The sequence below is a fragment of the Crotalus tigris genome, unplaced genomic scaffold (genome assembly GCF_016545835.1).
Source record: "Crotalus tigris isolate CLP2741 ecotype Arizona unplaced genomic scaffold, ASM1654583v1 scf7180000017861.769447, whole genome shotgun sequence".
Classification (NCBI taxonomy): Eukaryota; Metazoa; Chordata; class Lepidosauria; order Squamata; family Viperidae; genus Crotalus; species Crotalus tigris.
In genome coordinates this window covers 502,699-521,613 of record NW_024096682.1, presented here as the reverse complement: position 1 = coordinate 521,613, position 18,915 = coordinate 502,699, and the positions used below count along the sequence as shown (strand labels likewise).

At 38.8% G+C, this 18,915-nt stretch overlaps 1 long non-coding RNA gene across 2 annotated transcripts in view; it reads right to left on the bottom strand.

The window, feature by feature from the left end:
- LOC120308067 overlaps positions 1-18,915 on the bottom strand; it is a 150,867-nt gene that overhangs the window by 41,039 nt on the left and 90,913 nt on the right. Inside the window, exon 3 of one of the 2 annotated variants that reach the window (XR_005556731.1) lies at positions 4,726-4,780. The exons of the other annotated variant lie outside the window; for it this stretch is intronic. This is a non-coding gene — a long non-coding RNA (uncharacterized LOC120308067). The remainder of the gene's footprint in view (positions 1-4,725; positions 4,781-18,915) is intronic. 2 annotated transcript variants of the gene reach the window in all.

Here is an 18,915-nt window from a genome sequence, read left to right as displayed (position 1 = left end):
AAAGATTGAGGGCAATAGAAGAATGGGACGACAGAGAATGAGATGGCTGGATGGAGTCACTGAAGCAGTAGGTGTGAACTTAAATGGACTCCAGAAAATGGTAGAGGACAGGAAGACCTGGAGGAACGTTGTCCATGGGGTCGCGATGGGTCGGACACGACTTCGCAATCAACAACAACAACAATAATATGAAGCAAGACAGTGTCAAACAGAGAAGCCATGGAAAAACTAGGACTTGTTGATTGACTATCAACTATATTCAAGTATTCTGTCAAAAATAATGCATTTTACAATAATTTTCACTTGAGTTTTCTAGTTGCTAATCATTCACAACTGGAGGAAATGTGATTATTTCACAAATAAGGTTGATCCAAATAATCTTGGTTTAATGGCTTACAGTGTCACTAAGGTTTACCTTAAAAACCTTTTACTTTAAAAACAATTTTCACCCAAGGTCTGGATCAGAAAAAAACAAAACAAAACAAAATCCACAAACATTCTGCAGCAGAACTGGGAACAGAAGACAAAATTTCAATTCAAAAGGGTATTGTTCCCTCTTAAAAGGGTTTTCACTGATTAATCATCTAACATTAAATATCATTCTTGTGCAGGGTGAACATTTTCAAGAACACCAAAGAAAGACATTAGAATTGAAACAGGACACTTCAGAGCATATAAATGGTGTTTGCTGTGAGGCTAATGTATAAATAATAATTCCCTTCTGATGTTAAATAATTACTTTTGCAACTTTCAAAGAGTTGAATAATGTTAGCCTCATAATCAAAACAATTGGCAAACAGAAATAACTTTGCATGAGCATCCCATTGATGGATGACTGAAGAAGGAAACTTCATATCTGTCATACTAAACATGACTTCACATGTTTCCATGACTGGAAAATAAAGAGAGTACATCTTGATCTGTATTGTATCACAACTATAATCTGATAAAATTACATAGAAATACAGCAATAATACTTCCAGTTATCATAGAAAAATAGGAACTATGAAGTTATCTCAATTATCTTTTTCCTGAGCCTTTTCTGAACACAATTTAATGCAACTGAAATATTTTTGAATGCTTAGACTTTGTGTGTGTGTGTTGGGGGGGGGGGTTGATGGAGCTTTGTTCTTGTGGTCTTATTTGCATTTTATGCTTCTATGCAATCTTCCAAATTTTGTTGAATTTGGATTTTGCCCACTTATTAGAAAGCTGTCAATCAGCTTTCCTCATTGGGAACTGCAGTAGCAATAATGATGCTCTGTGTAAGACCTAAATTGTTTACTGTTCTTTTTCTTTCTGCCAGTATCTCAGGAAAAAAAAAAAAGAACACAAAAGGGATTCAGACCGCAATCTAATCATCAAATACAAGTTTCACTGAAAGTTTAAGAAAGTAGGCATTTCTCTTTGGAAATTGTTAGCCACAGTGAAAACATTTTGCAAGCATGTCATTGAATAATATGTCTTTCCTTTAGAAAGAGGGATTTCAAGGACTGAACATATCTAACTCTGTTGTCACACAGAGTTCACCACTGTCCTTTTTGCTAACCAGAAATAATAACAAGCTGAAAAAGAAAGGTTATAATCTGTGGCTGCTCTTCTAAAAGAAATGAGGATATATTTCATAAATAGTTACTCAAATCTTTGGGAAACTGTTATTTCAAAACTAAACAATCTCTCAAACAATTCCACATCAGTGTAGAAAGACAATAAAATCCTGCATTACTTAGGGCTTTCAGAACTTTTTATCAATCTTGGTAAATATTTCCTATAGCAATGGTGGCGAACCTATGGAATGCGTGCCAGAGGTGGCACTCGGAGCCCTCTCTGTGGGCACATGTGCTGTCACCCCAGCCCTGCCTCTCTTCATGGCCTCCTCCTCACCAGCAGCCCGCCTAGAGGAGAGTTGCCCCCAGGCGCGGCCGCATGGAACAGCACAGCCAAGGACATAGCCGGGCAACAGGGACAACACTCTGCCCTCACACCCCCAAGCAAGCAGATGATGCTGCAAGGTGTGGGCAGAGGGTGTGGCTGCCATGACACTGCAGGGCTGCCTGGGCGATCTGCTGTGATGGGCCATGGATGCGGTGCGTGGCCCTGCAGGTGGGTGGGGCAGGGGGTGGGCAAGGGCAGAACAGGCAAGGCAGGAAGTGGAGCAGGGGTGGGGGGCGGTTTTTGGGCACTCGGTCTCTAAAAGGTTCACCATCACTGTCTTATAGAGTCAGCTTTCAACCACAATCACAGCTGTTGATTCAGACAATATTCCCTCTGGAAGGCTAGTCTTTTTTTGTGGGGAAGGAGGGTGTGTATGTGAAAGGCAGCTTGCTAGTCTGACTTCCAGTTTGTGCTTTCCCAGCATACATATCTTAAAGCCATGAGATTCAAAAGTAAAGCACAATCATTTGGGATCCCACATTTCCATACAAATTGAACATGTTGCATCATGCTAGGCGAGGTTCATCCTAGGGAAAATGATTCAGGCTTGCCTCCCTGACCTGGGCAGGCCATGCTTCAGAGCTGGCACCTGTGATCTTCTGATTAGCAAGTCGATGCAGGCAGAGATGTGCCCAGGAAGACATGCAGCAGCACATTTTCATGAATATCAAATACAATTATTTCACACTTTGTTCCTTAGTCATGAGGAATACATGCCGTGCCTAAATTGTTCCCAGACAATATTGGGATCAGTTTTCATATCAATGGAATTAATTACAGTATATGTAGTGAGCATGATAACACACTAACACACATTATTTTATTATTGTGAAAATGATGACGGTGACTATGCAAAGAATAGCTGTGTGAAATACTGAACAGCTTCAGGAATGGGGGCATGAAGCTTACATATTTTTCTTTTTTGCCACTGTTAAATATATCTCTCTGAAATTGATTTTGGCCTTTTCAGGGATGTCTCCATTAGCTTCTCTATTTTGCCTCAAGAGAGAATGAAATGTTGTGAATTTTCTAATGAAAATATTAGACAACTTGGAGTGAGCCTCTACCCTACCTCTTTGCTTTCACCATTCCATTTGAAAAACTAGCATATTCACATTGAGCATTCTTATAATAATAATAGTAGTAGTAAAGTTGGAAGGGACCTTGGAGGTCATCTAGTCCAACCCCCTGCTCAGGCAGGAAACCCTACACCATTTCGGACAAATGGCTGTCCAGTCTCTTCTTAAAAACTTCCAGTGTTGGAGCATTTACTGCTTCTGGAGGCAGGCTGTTCCACTGATTAATTGTTCTCACTGTCAGGAAGTTTCTCCTTAGTTCTAGGTTGCTTCTCTCCTTGATTAGTTATTTTACAATAGAGAAAGGTATTATTTTCTACAAGAATACTCTGAGCTAATCCCAGCCCTGATCCATTGCTGGGTTTCCTGCTGATTTTAGTCACTATGAAAAAGAGCCATAAATGACATAATAAATATCATAGGAATTATATTATGGGGAAGATCTAATTTCTGGGGAAGGAAGTATATATTGAACAGAACCAGGGATTTATGTGTTGGCCTAGACTGCAATTATATTATTGAATGGAGAAAAGATTGTGTAAAATACTTAGGCAATTGATCTCTCTGCTTCCGTATTCCTGTACCCAGAATTCCATGTGCAAAAGTTTAACAAACAAAATATTACAAAAATAAGGGACAATAAGGACCTGAAGTCCTGATTTATAGATCCAAAATATTCAGTGCATGTACATATCATATCGCCATGATTCAGCCAGCCAAAATGTAAAAAAACATATTTAACAAAGAGAAATAAAATAAAGTAAAAGCCAGCAACATGTTTTATCTATTAAGCACAGTCTCACAAAAGAAATTGCAATAAAAAAAACTATGAAAATTACACGGGAAAGTGACTAGGTCTAGTTATACATATTTGCAGTCAATTTGCTTTAATAAAATAGCTAAAGCAATGATAACACTTTTATTGCTGCAATCCAAATGAGCTATGTGATAGACCTTTTCTTCAAGCTGAATATTATGCTAAACAAAATAAAGCACCAGGGAGAATGAAAAGTATTTGCCAGCTCATCATGTAATGTCAGAACATGTGTTCAAAGGGATCTGAACACATTTTGTTCATTTTTAGGTTTACTTAGTTGCATAGCTAAAAACACACAGTGGGATCAATCAGCAGTGAAACTTCCTGAATTTAGTTTATATAGGCCTGACATACTGTCAGCTCCAGTCTGTTTTCAATGTTGTCCAGAAGCAAATATGATAGTTTGCTGTTAAATAAATTATTATTATCATTATTCAGATTTCCAGTCCACTCCTATACTTACAGAATTCTGGGAGAAATTGTAGCAATCGCCTCCAAAAATTGTTGGATTAAAATGTTTACTGTTGAACAAGCAAACATATTTTTTGAGGGGGGAGGATTGGCTAGAATTTTGGAAGAATGTTCCACAAAAAGAAAATGGTACAGTTAGGAAAACAGTATGTCAGCGACAATTACCTGCTGAAGAAAATGTGGGATTCAAATTCTCTCAGCCTCGGAAGAAAAAAATTCTGTAGGCCATCTGTCCAGCTCATTTCTGGATTAACTTTTAAGGGCAACTAAGAGAGCTAGTTGAGTTTTTTGGGAATATTTTAAATGATTTTTTTAAAATTCAATTTGACTCATCTTTAATAATTTATATTAAATATTTAAATAAGAGTTTTAAAGCATTGTTGAAGTCAATATGATTCATTTGAATAATTTAAAATGATAATTTACTTTTTTCTCTTCTTCCTCCATAGGAACTTTTATGACGAGAAAGTGGGAGAAATCTCTGCAATTTAAAAAAAGGGAATTATGTCAGTAATTGTGTGGGTAAACAGTAATGTTTATTCATAGATAATATTTTTTTTGAAAATATACCTTTGTTTTAAATAAAATAAAAGGGTAATAATAATAGTAATAATAATGCACAGCACAGCTGCAGTTACAACTGAATATCTGGCAGACAAAATCAACAACAACAAAAAATAGCCAAATGCTGCATCGCCAAAATAGAAGATCATGTTGGAAAATAACAGCAATAAGTTGGAAAATAAGTTCAGTAAGCTGAGATTAGATTCAAGTAAGCTAGAACAAATTTAAAAAACGAAGCTGAAGAACCCCACTTGGACTGATTCATACCACTCGTGCCAGCAGAATATGCATGCTATGGGTCCTATCAGCCCGAGTATTCTGGCTGGCAGGACCAGGAGGAGAGCTTCCTCAGTTGTTGCTCCTGCCCTCAAGAACATCTTGCCCCTGATTTAAGGTTGGCCCCAACCCTCCATTTTTTTTGTAAGGGCCTAAAGCTATAGCTTTGCCAGTCGGCTTAGGGCACCAGTGGGGGAACAATGCAATGGATGTGGTTGATAGAGTAATAACAGATCCCACCTCTTCCTCCACTCCACTCCCGCCCTCTTCATGTGTTTTTGTTTTTAATGCTTGTTTTAACTTTTTATGCTTTAACTTTTATATAACTGTAAGCCGCCCAGAGTTACCCTATGGTAAAATGGGAGCCCAATACATTTTATAATTAATTAATTAATTAATAAGAACAACCCATTCAAAGAATACATAATCAAGAAACATCATCTAGAAATAAGGAAAATTGAGGAAGTACTGGAAATAATCAAGCAGCAAATAACAGCTATAGCCAAGAAGATCAGCAGATATGAAGCTCGAATGGCAAATTACAGAAAAATCTCCAATTTTAATCCAATCAAAAAAGGTTTTATCAATCCCTTAATGGAGCCACTGCAGTGAATCTGTCAACATTTGACAAAGAAGAAACAGTGCAGTTCTGGGTGCAGATATAGGATAACCCAAAGAAATGTAACAAGAACACAGATAGTATAGGGTTAAAAAAAAGAAGCTGAAATGAAAGAACTTTACAGCAGAAATGGTGGAGAAAAGAGCAAGGAAAATAAAAATTGTTCATCACTAGATGAAGATGAACTGCATGGTTTTAGTTGAAATCTGTGACTGGTCTACATTCACTCTTGCCAAGCAGTTTAATAACATACTGCAAGGAGATGAAACTGAAGAGTGGCAAAACCTACCTGATAATGAAAGATCTAGCAAACATAGCAGCACCAGGCAAGTATAGACCAATTACTTGTTTACCAACAACTTTCAAATTGCTAATTGGTGTGGTAGCTCACCAAAAAGGAAACCACCCACACATCAGAGGAACAAAAGATCAATTCTTAATTGACAAAATGGTTCTGGAAAACTGCAAGAGAAGGAAGACCAATTTGAATGTAGGGAGGATTGATTATAAGAAGGCATTTAATTCCCTTCCACATGATTGGATAAGATTGCCTAGAAATAACAGGGGTCAGTAGAAACATCAAAAGCTTAGTGCAAAGATTGATGACACAATGGAAGACATGGTTGTTGGTCAGTGGTGAGAGACTGGGAGAGGTTAATATCAAGAAAGGAATATTTTAACGAGATTCACTATCACCACCATAGGTTTCATTGCACTGATTTCTCTGTCAACAGTACTGAATAACTCAGACCATGGATATCAAACATCAAAAACATCTGCCAGGCTAGCCCCTCTCCTGTACATAGATTATCTGAAGCTGTATGGAAAAACACAATCTGAAATAGAATCACTGCTCCACATTGTCTATATCAGTGGGTGTGGCCAAGGTGGGTGTGGCCTACTGGGTGGGTGTGGATGGAGTGGGTGTGGCCTACTGGGTGGGTGTGGATGGAGTGGGTGTGGCCTACTGGGTGGGTCTGGCCAGCTCTACATCGTTCGCGTCAAGGATGCCTGTGGGGGCCTGGGCAGGAGTGGGACAGATCTGAGGGTCTCTGGCAGAAGGGGTGGGACCAGGGCAAGTGCCAAGGCATTGTCCATTGGAGGAGCCTCACTGTTTCTCTCAAGCCATGCAGGGGGAGGGATAGATGGTGGTGCGGGCTGCCCGGAGCCCTGGGCAGCAGAGGTCAAATGCCCAGCCTGGCCCTTGAGCACCCGCGGCACCAAGCGCAGCCCCACTTCCTCAAGGCTGCTGCTCAAGGTTCTCCTGGTTCCTCGCTGTTTCCAAACAGCCTTGTGGAGCTAAGACGGAATGCATTTTAGCATAGATGGCCACCACAAAATTTACATTGGCTCCCGACTAGCCTGGGCCAGGGCCAAGGCAGAGGGGGCCATTCCCTCACTGTTTCCAGGATGGCTTCATGGGCCACATGAAACCACTTTGTGGGCCGCATCTGGCCCCCGGGCCTTGTGTTTGACATGTCTGGTCTATATATACAACCAAGATTTGAAATGAAGTTTGGAGTGGATAAATGTGTCACACTCACCATCAAACAGGGAAAAATAGGGGAAACTGAAGGAATCAAGATGCCCTATGGAAATAGCATTGATGGTGAAGATGAACATTACAAATACCTAGGCATCCTTCAAGCTGACAACATCAAGCACACTGAAGTCGAGAAAAAGGTTAGAAGTGAACACATGAAGAGAGTGAAGAAGATCTTAAAGCCCAAATTTAGTGGAGGAAATACCATAAGGCAATTGGATAATTCCAGTCATTAGATACTCAGCTGGAATAGTAGACTGGACTCAAGCAGAACTAAATTCCTGGATAGGAAGACCAGAAAAATAATGACAATGAATCATTGTTAAATCAGGACTACCTGCAGATATTTCTTGAAGCTAGGAATATCAGAACACTTCCGTGTGGCCAACATTTCCTTTCCCCAGTGCCTTTTCAATTTTAAAGACATTAGAAAGGATTTGTGGTAGTTGTTACTTCTACTGACCTTAAAATACTCCTAGGAATGTCACCAGCAATCTGTCATAATCATTGACTCTCCCAATGTGTTGCAGATCCTTGATTACATCAAATTCCTTCCTCTTCACACAAAAACGAAATGCCCACACATACTCAATTCTTTTTTTCATGTTGTGTGAATTTGCTTAATTCTAACAGTAAAAATCTGTATGATTCCTATGAGAGAGAGGGGGGGGGAGAGGGAGAGAGAGAGAGAGAGAGAGGGAGAGGGAGAGAGAGAGAGAGAGAGCTGCAAATGTACCAAGGCAAGTTCCAAGGGACTAGGACAGGGGTGTCAAACTGCCAGCCCATGGGCCAGATGCATCATAACGAAACCGCGCCCACCCCATTGCCAGCAACGACAAAAAAGTCTCAATAAGTCATGACACATCACGTGACATTGCGAGTTTGACACCCCTGGACTAGGAGGTAAAATAAGGTAAGAAATGGAAATGGGAAAATTTTATGTCACAGAGATGTTCTATTTCAAGAAAAAGATTAATCATTTTGCTATGATTTCAAATGATGTAGAAATAAATCAGCTCAGCACGGAACTCTTACTTGCAGTATGAGTACCAATAGATGGGAACCTGGTTCTAAGTTTCAGGAAGCACTTCCAGTTATCTCATTTATGTTTAGCTCATGTGTATGATATGTAGCTTGTTTGTTCAGGATTTCGTAGGAACTTGAAGTAACCATTACGATTTAGTATTTTTTATCAACGCACTAATCTTTAGTCACTTGACCTTTTTTAAAATTCAGAAATGGAAAAACAGCCAAATTCAGTAGAAGAAGCTGCAAATTCTTGCCAAGCTTAGATAAAAGTCTAGAACTGATTAAATTATAGAGATGCCCAGAGTTACTTGGTTGAGTTGGGTGGGTATAGAAATTGAATAAAAATAAAATAAAGATGTAATTCTCCCCCCCTCAACAGATGTACGTTTTCTAGAATTATATCTTAATCCAACCTAATATATGTTGGACCACGTTTTATAGGGACTGTATAAATAGATTCTGTGGAAGCTTTAGCTCACATTAGCAAATTTATCCAGACTAACTGAAGTTCACATTTCTTTTTTTACTTCTGTTTATCAACCTTATTTCAGCTTATCAACCTCTTCAAGTTTCAGATTGTTTAGTAACACCCCAAATATTTATTATATGAAAGTAATTTAATTACTACTACTTTATTTTATTTTATATTTTATTATATTTTATCTATCTTATTTATTGAATTTAATGGCTGTCCATCTCACCACAGAATAACTCTGAGTGGATTACTTTACCTAATAGAATCGATCTATGAATAATAATAACTGTATCAACCATAATTACAAAATCACTATTAGTAAATTGCAGAAGGGAGTTTTACTTGGAACAACTTATGTCCTGCAATGATAGCTTTAACACCCTTAAAACACATCTGCCTATCCCAGATCCTTGGGAAGAACTCGATAGGCAAATAAAAATGCCAAATCCAGACTAAACTTCTGGCTAACCACAATAAGATCAATCCCTTGGCAGCCCTATTAACCCTTGGGGATTCATATTGATCACTTTGGGGAACCCTGGTATAGATCAAGTTTTAAAAATTTGCTCAGTTCTGCTTAAATAATGATTACTATGAAAGAATTTTGGATGAAAAGCAGATAATAAATTCCAAAGGGTTTTTTTTCTTAAGTGAACAAATATTTGTGGATAGTAAGCCATTTTCAAAGTTTATTTTTAATTATTCACAAATACTTTGCTTTGAGATATACAGATTTTTACATGTTTCATCTCTCTCCCCTTTTTCTATGAGAAAAGTGCATACATGCATATCTTTATTATGGTTACTAACTAAATTGCAACAATCACCAGTAGATGGAAGAAAATAAAAGAATTTATGATTAGTTGATTGATGTAATAAGAGTATTCCAGGTTTGCAGACAGTGTGACAAAATTTGGCCATGTTCAGAAAGAGAGGCTTATTCTTCTGTGATAGTGTAATAACAATAGTATGTTGACAAAATAAATTGGAGTTGCCTGGAAATTTTGTTAAATGGGGGAATGATGAGATGGACCCTTGTTCTATATTTTGTCCATTTAACTGCCAAAGGTAAATTCTAGAGCACTTTGCAAAAATTAGGGTCTTCAGTTGATTGAATAGCTGATTTTAATTGTTTTCTTCAAAGCAATAATTGTCTAAGGGTACTCAGGGCTCATTTTAGCTCAATGTTTATGCTAGAAATACTACCTTGTCTGCATATAATATGGCAGCATTGTGGTCACAAGAGAAAATATAGATTAAACAACAAGGAGGCCAAAATACATTCTTGTCCCACTCCCAACTCTGTTCAAGTTGTGATTTCATTAATATAATCCCCTTGGTTATACTATGAGAAAGCAATAACAAGTAATAACACTTAGCATACCATTGGTAATTATATACCACTTATCTGAATAGGTGGGGTTAGGGTGGATTTATAGCCTTCCAAAGGTTATTGAATTCCTACTGTTCCCAGATTCATTCAGCTGCTTGGAATTATGGGTGAACATTTGGAGAACCACCTATTCTCTATCACTAGTTTACCTGGTTAAATCTTACTACAACAACTTCATAAAACAGTGCCTAACACCACCCTCAAACAAAACAGCTGAAAAGAAAGTCATAAACATTTTTAATTGACTTTGCTAAATATTCACAGAAGGTTTGAGCACAATAGACCTACACAGATTATTCTTATAACCAATTGAAATCAGAGCATAGCATTCCTTTGCAGAATAAAATAACTCTGTACAGCTCAGTGTTTACAAACAAATTTCTTTTCTAGCAATAGAAATGCTAAGACATAGCATAGTCTTGAATGTATCTACACTGGAGAATAGGAGCAAGCTCTACAAGCCACATTAAGCAAATGACACTTGCCAAAATGTTTGCATAAGCTTTCAGGGTAAAAGAGAGAAAGACCACATGTTCACACTTTTCAAATAAACATTGCTGACTGGAAGTTTATTTTACATAAAATTCCTGCATCTTACTTTTTTAAACCTAGAAATAATTCATTTACATTCTTGCATATGGCTTCCTGCTTTGAAATTGAAACACTTTTGAAAGATCTATATCTATCTGGGGAAAAAGAGTCACTATTTTATGTCTTTTGTCCCTAATACTCAATTCCTTATGTCACATATTGGAAATACCAATAAAAGTACAGCAGTGCAAGGTGGAAAAAAACCTCTTAATATATTGCTTTGTTAAAAAGTTCTTTTTTTCTTTATTTTCCCTCATATCCTTTTTGTTTGCTTGTTTGTTCTACCCATACTACTTTCTGTATTATTTGGTGTTTCTCAACCTTGGCAAGTTTAAGATGGATAGACTTCAACTCCCAGAAATCCTCAGCCAGCTTGTCCACACCTCTTAACTTGTCTAGGTAAGAAACAGTTATACTTGGGGTCTAGTGACTAATAGTATCAATCAGCTTCAGCTAAATACAATACTAATTAATATGAGCTTCCTTCAAAGCAGATTGAATTCTATATGTGGATTTCATCAAACAATTCAGAGATTCAGGTGCCAACAATGAAGTTGCAAAAGTTAACATACTTTCCTCCCTAACACTCTATTTAAAACAATGTTATAGTGGGGGTGGGGGGTGGAAGGAATTTGTAGCTGTCAGCCCTAGCTTCCAGCTGGAGAACAGATTTACTAAGACACATCTTTAGATTTCCAATCATACTCATTTTGGGTAGGATGTAGAATGAATTTAACAGAAGCAATTCTCGGCAGACTGGGATCATATATTGTACTAAGCCATAAAGCATCAGTTACTAGCTGTAATGGGTAGATTCAAACAATGGCCTAATACAAGCCAACTATAGCATTCTGGCTTAGCATGTTATGTGTTTTCACTGTATTTTGAGATTCTCTCAGCTGCTTTCTCTCATACAGAGCAAACCTTAGGACTTTCAAGAATATCTTGAGAGAGTGCTAATATGAAAAACTTCCACATTTAGCTAGGGCAGGGGTATCAAACTGCCAGCCCATGGGCCGGATGCGTCACACCAAAACCACACCCACCCCATTTCCGGCAATGGGAAAAAAGTTGCAATACGTCACGACACATCACGTGATGTCGTGAGTTTGACATCCGCTAGCTAGGAGCTCCTCCTTACACAGGCATCCCAAAGCAGAAATGTGGAGTTCCATTGTGGCCCACCATGTTTTTTTCTGGCTTTCAACACAAAAAGTCAGGACAAGACTTTTCTCTTACTGCATGTCGCTGTGCTTGTCAGCCTTACTAGGTAGACCAGACAGGAAACATGATCAGATGAGCTAGTTAAGAGCCATGGTGGTGCAGTGGTTAGAATGCAGTATTGCAGGCTGACTCTGCTCACTCCAAGAGTTCGATTCTGACTGGCTCAAGATTGGCTCAGCCTTCCATCCTTCCAAAATGGGTAAAATGAGGACCCAGATTGTTTGGGGGCAATATGCTGACTATTTAAACCGCTTAGAGAGGGCACTATGAAGCGGTATATAAGTTTAACTACTATTACTATTGCTAATTCTACTTTATTGTAAAGCTACATTGACAGAATCTTAGAAGTCTGAAAGTACAATTCTCCTGCCTTCTCCTTTTCAGCCTGAGAAAGTAAGGAAGGTCCCTTCTGAGCCTCTTACTTCACTCACTATATAGCTGCAGGCTACGCTGTCTCTTATTTAAACCCCATTCCAACTCTGATCGGGTTGCTGGAACGTGCTACATTCCACCAGCTGCTGCTTAAACTGTAAGTTTTGGGAGAATCCACCAGGAAAGTAGCAAGGCCCTGATTGGATCTCCATTATATTTATAGGGTATTATACTCTATTTAAACCCCATTCCAACTCTGATCGGGTTGCTGGAACGTGCTACATTCCACCAGCTGCTGCTTAAACTGTAAGTTTTGGGAGAATCCACCAGGAAAGTAGCAAGGCCCTGATTGGATCTCCATTATATTTATAGGGTATTATACTCTATTTAAACCCCATTCCAACTCTGATCGGGTTGCTGGAACGTGCTACATTCCACCAGCTGCTGCTTAAACTGTAAGTTTTGGGAGAATCCACCAGGAAAGTAACTATATAACTAAAAATCACAAACAGTAGCAGTACATTCAGGGCAAGTGTGTCTAACATCCCCTGTATCTAAGATGTCCGGCTTAGTTCAGTGCAACACCTGCTTTGCAACAGTCTTTCGCAGTACCCTTTTCAAACTTGGAAACTGTCCTATCTGTAAACAAATCACTAGCCTACAAGGACAGATCATTTACCTAGCGTCTGTAATCCGTGCTCTTCGGGCAGAAATTAGGTGTCCAGTTCAGCCCGTCTACTCTAGTAAGCCTCCCTGCTATCAGCCCCCTTTACCACAAAGATCCTGCAGGAAAAGGGCAGTGTGGACAACCGTGGGATCTGGCAGGGTGAGAGCTGTGAACCATAAACACAAAGCTTTCTCTGTGTCCCTGCACAACAGCTACAGTGCCCTTGCTGACCTTAATAGGGACATTAAGGAGACTGGTAAAGGTATTTGTGAAGATAACTCAAATAAGCAGGGGATTGTGGTCCGAGATGAAGAACTAGATTTTGACAGGGAGAAGTGTGAATCAGGTATTGCACATCAGTCATGCAAGAATAGAAAGGCTCCCAAAAAGAGAAGCTACCTTCTGGTAGGTGATTCAATTATAAGGGATGTAAATTTAGGAAAGGACACAGAGGCTTTGAAAGAGGTCAGGTGTCTTCCAGGTGCTACTGCCAGTAGGGACAAGAAGCGTATTTCTAAAATAATCAAGAATGGCAGCAAGGACTGTGATGTGGAGGCTATTGTACATCTTGGCACTAATGATCTGTCCCAAAAAGATGTACTCTCTGTGCAGAATGATTTCCAGAGCTTGGGGAAGGAACTTAGCAGAATAGGCTGTAGGCTTACTTTCTCAGAGGTTTTACCAGTGTATAAGGAGCAAAACGGAAAAGGCCAGCGCATAGCACAATTCAATATGTGGCTAAAGGAGTGGTGTAAAGGGGAAGGCTTTGGATATATTAGTCACGATGTCAGTAGCTGGTCCAATCAAAAGATGTACAAAAGAGATGGTTTGCATCCATCAAAAAAAGGGACTGAGTTACTCGGCTATAAATTCACAGATTTTCTGGAGGGAAATTTAAACTAAACAGCGGGGACAGGGAGTTAATTGATACGGAACAACCCTGTCCCCGGCAATTTAAAAACTATAGGGCTATCAGTGCATGTAGCATAGATGTGTGTGTGGACAAGAATACCAACCTTGCTATCAATCAAAATGAAGCCTCTAATAGCGAGTGCCACATAAAGTGCACTAACCAAATAGGTGGTAAGACAATAGGGGAACTCAGGCACCACACAGGTTATGTAGAAAGGAAACACAGGGCCACCCACAAAGGACTCAAATGTTTATACACCAATGCACAGAGTATGAACAGCAAACAGGGTGAACTAGAAATTCAGGTTAATGAGGGCAGATACGATATTGTTGCCATTACGGAAACATGGTGGGATGAAACTCACACATGGAACACACAGCTAGAGGGATTTAAATTATTTAAAAGAAACAGACCAAATAAAAGAGGAGGTGGAGTTGCTCTCTATATAAGAAATAACTACATCTCCACAGAAATAGAGTACAACAATGATAAAAACTGTCTTGAATGCATTTGGGTCAATATAAAAGGGGGGGGAAATGACATTGCCATAGGTGTATACTACAGACCACCCAACCAAACAGAGGAAATAGATGAACTTTTTGCCAGTCAGCTAACTAAGGTATGTAGGAAGCACATCACAATAGTAATGGGGGACTTTAACTACCCTGACATCAACTGGGAGACAAACTCCGCACCAAGTGGAAGATCAAACAGGTTCCTGGCAAACCTAGCAGACAACTTTGTCTCCCAAAAAGTAGAGAAGGGAACTAGGGGATTAGCCATCTTGGATCTAATTCTCACTAACAGAGATGAAATGATAGACGGTGTTGAAGCCATAGGAACCCTGGGAGGAAGTGATCATGCAATATTAGAATTCAACATTATAGAAGCACAACCAATAGAACACAGTCAAACTAGAGTCTTGGACTTCAAGAGAGCTAATTTCAATAAACTTAGAGAGGGCTTGGGAAGGATTCCATGGATGAGAATCCTCAAGGGGAAAACAACTCAAGAAGCTTGGGAAATTTTGAAAAATGAGATAATAAAAGCACAGTCTAGCACAATACCAACAAAGAGGAAAAACAACAGCTCTCAAAAGAAACCAGCATGGCTGCATAAAGAACTCTCTGACAAATTGAAAGATAAAAAGGACAAGTATAGAAAGTGGAAAGAGGGGAACATAACTAAGTCAGAATATCAGCAAATAGCCCGAGCCTGCAAAGATGAAGTGAAGAAAGCCAAGGCTCAAAATGAACTAAGGCTTGCGACCAAAGTCAAAAATAACAAAAAAAGCTTCTTTCAACATGTAAAAAACAAGAAAAAAGTGAAGGAAATGATTGGTCCATTAGTGGGTGGAAGTGGCAAGAAGGTGACAAACAACAGGGAGAAAGCAGAACTATTTAACTCATTTTTTGCATCTGTCTTTACACAAAGGGAAAAAACAGACCAACCTATCAAAAATAGTGCCATAAAAAACAAAACAGAAACACAAGTTAAGATAGGCAAGAAAATGGTTAGGGAGCACCTGTCCAGCCTAGATGAGTTCAAATCGCCAGGACCAGATGGATTACACCCCAGAGTTCTCAAGGAACTGGCAGATGTGATATCGGAGCCACTGAACTATATTTTTCAAAGATCCTGGAACACAGGGGAACTACCAGAGGACTGGAAAAGAGCTGATGTAGTTCCCATCCTCAAAAAAGGAAAAAAAATGGATCCAGGAAATTACAGACCTATCAGCCTGACCTCAATACCTGGGAAGATCCTGGAAAAGATAATCAAACAACGAATCAACGAACACCTAGAGGCAAACAAAGTCATTACTAAAAGCCAACATGGGTTTGTCAAAAATAGATCATGCCAGACAAATCTTATTGCATTCTTTGACCAAGTGACAAAATTAGTGGATCAGAGGAATGCTGTGGACATAATTTACTTGGACTTCAGTAAGGCATTTGATAAAGTAGATCACAACCTACTACTTGACAAGATAGAAAAATGTGGGGTAGACAGAACCACCACCAGATGGATCCGTAGCTGGCTGACCGGCCGTACTCAGCGAGTGGTCCTCAATGGAACTGCATCTATATGGAGGGAAGTGTGTAGTGGGGTGCCCCAGGGCTCTGTTCTGGGCCCAGTACTCTTCAACATCTTCATCAATGACTTGGATGAAGGGATAGATGGGGAACTCATCAAATTTGCAGACGACACCAAGCTGGCAGGAATAGCCAACACTCCAGAAGACAGGCTTCAGATACAGAAGGATCTGGACAGACTTGAACACTGGGCACTAACTAACAAAATGAAATTCAATGGTGAAAAAAGCAAGGTTCTACATTTAGGCAAGAAAAACCAAATGCACAAGTACAGCATAGGTGGCACCATGCTCAATAGTAGTAACTGTGAGAGGGACCTCGGAGTCCTAGTAGACAATCACTTAAATATGAGCCAGCAGTGTGCTGCAGCTGCCAAAAAGGCCAACACAGTGCTAGGCTGCATTAACAGAGGGATAGAATCAAGATCACGTGAAGTATTAATACCACTTTCAATGCCTTGGTAAGGCCACACTTGGAATACTGCATCCAGTTTTGGTCACCACGATGTAAAAAAGATGTTGAGACTCTAGAAAGAGTACAGAGAAGAGCAACAAAGATGATTAGGGGACTGGAGGCTAAAACATATAAGGAACGGTTGCGAGAATTGGGTATGTCTAGTTTAACGAAGAGAAGGACAAGGGGGGACATGATAGCAGTATTCCAATATCTCAGGGGCTGCCATAAAGAAGAGGGAATTAAGCTATTTTCCAAAGCACCTGAAGGCAGGACAAGAAGCAACGGGTGGAAACTAATCAAGGAGAGAAGCAACCTAGAACTAAGGAGAAACTTCCTGACAGTGAGAACAATTAATCAGTGGAACAGCTTGCCTCCAGAAGCAGTAAATGCTCCAACACTGGAAGTTTTTAAGAAGAGACTGGACAGCCACTTGTCCGAAATGGTGTAGGGTTTCCTGCCCGAGCAGGGGGTTGGACTAGATGACCTCCAAGGTCCCTTCCAACTTTACTATTATTATTATTATTATTATTTGATTGCTTTCTAGGTAGTGTTTTTTGGCCCATTCTTCCAAGGCCTTTCCCACATACCATTACAATGTTGTTGGCTTCTTTCCTTAATGCACAACCCACCAAATAGCTAGTTTACGATTCTTAAGACATTTCTTCTGTGCAGTATCAATTTTCATGGGAAGATTGTTGAGAAGACAGCCAATGTGCAATTTATTTATTTTCTAATTTTCACATTTCTGTACAATTTCAGAGGTTCTGGAGACAACAGATATCTGGAACCCTTCCAGTCAGGTTTTACACTAGGCACAATACTGAGACACATTGTTCATAGTTACAACTGACCTGTGGCGGGAAAGAGTAATGGTGTTATATCCATCCTGGGTTTCTTTGATTACTCAGCAGTAGTTGTTATCATTTGTCATGGTATTTTTCTGGACTCAGGAGGTTGGGAATCAATTTTAATATTGTTATCCAAATGTCATAATATTAAAAACAGTAACATATATACTGTTTATGTATTATTAATATATCTGTATCTTATTGTCAATATTCCACAATATGGACACTACTCTGTGTTTGAAACGCACAAATGATTTTGTTTATCAGTGGTGGATATGCACAGATATATATTTTGTGAGATTATAAATATATGATAAACAGTAATAATGGATATAATTTCTTTCTTGGCTCCAGGTTTTATGATATCATAAAGTTAATTATTATGGTACCAGTGATGATAGAAACATTGTGAGGGATGAGATAATCAGACTGATTAAAATCCTGTATATCATAGGATGGAATTGGGAGACATGTTTAACTTATAATAGGCATCAGATGGATTAAACCTTGGTGTTTTCAAAAACAATTTTATTTGGCAATAGTAAAATTTAAAAAAAACTTTTAGGGATACACAATTTACTTTGTGCAGAAATAGAAAATGATTTTAAAAAACTTTAATTTGGCACTGGAAATTCTAAAAAAAAATTAAATATCTGGTTTTGTAGTCATAAGGGAGGAAAGCAGGAAAGCTTGTAAATCACATCCTAGTGACCAACTCTTCATTCTGGGTCTGCCAAAGGTTTAAAAAAACAAAAAAATAGGCAGAATCCCCAGAGATCAGCTAAAGTTCATTCACGTACATGACCTAATTTGTATATTTTTTAATACTCACACCCAAATGTGTATGTTGTGCCATGACCCATATCAGCTGGATTTGTATCAAAGGTGGTGCTTTTTTTGGATGCTTAAAAGCATTTTTGAAAATACATTTTTAGCATCTCATTCCATTCCACTTTGCTGAAGTAAATCACAGACTGTAGCAAACCAAAGAAAAATCTATTCCTGTACTCCTGGATACTAAAACTTGCAGGTTTAAATTGGTTAATCTTAAATTCAGCAATAATAATGACCACGCTAAATGCTACCTTCTGAAGGCTTTAGACCATCTAATGACAAGGAATCTGCAGTGGCACTGAGACTCAATCACACAGTGACATAAATTTCAGATCATTTTTTTTGGGGGGGGGGGTTTGGTTTTGGGGAAAGGAGGTAAAAATCGGGATTACTCTTGCACTCTTGATCTTTAGAAGAGCTGATGCCTGTGAGAACATTTTTGCTTCATTTATTCATTATCTTGGATTATATTAGAAGCTCAGGCATGCATGTGCTTCAATTATGCATTCATGAAGTGAATTTAAGGCTCAGATAAATGAGTTTTTGATCAGTTTTTAAATTACCTCTAAACTTCAGTCCTCTAATCCAAAAGTAATATAAGCCAAACAATTTCAAAGGAAAATGTCTACATATTTATACTAAGATAGATATAAATTTATTCAAGAATTTCTATAATATATTGTAGTTCATCTCTGTCTTTCTTTTAGTTTCAAACA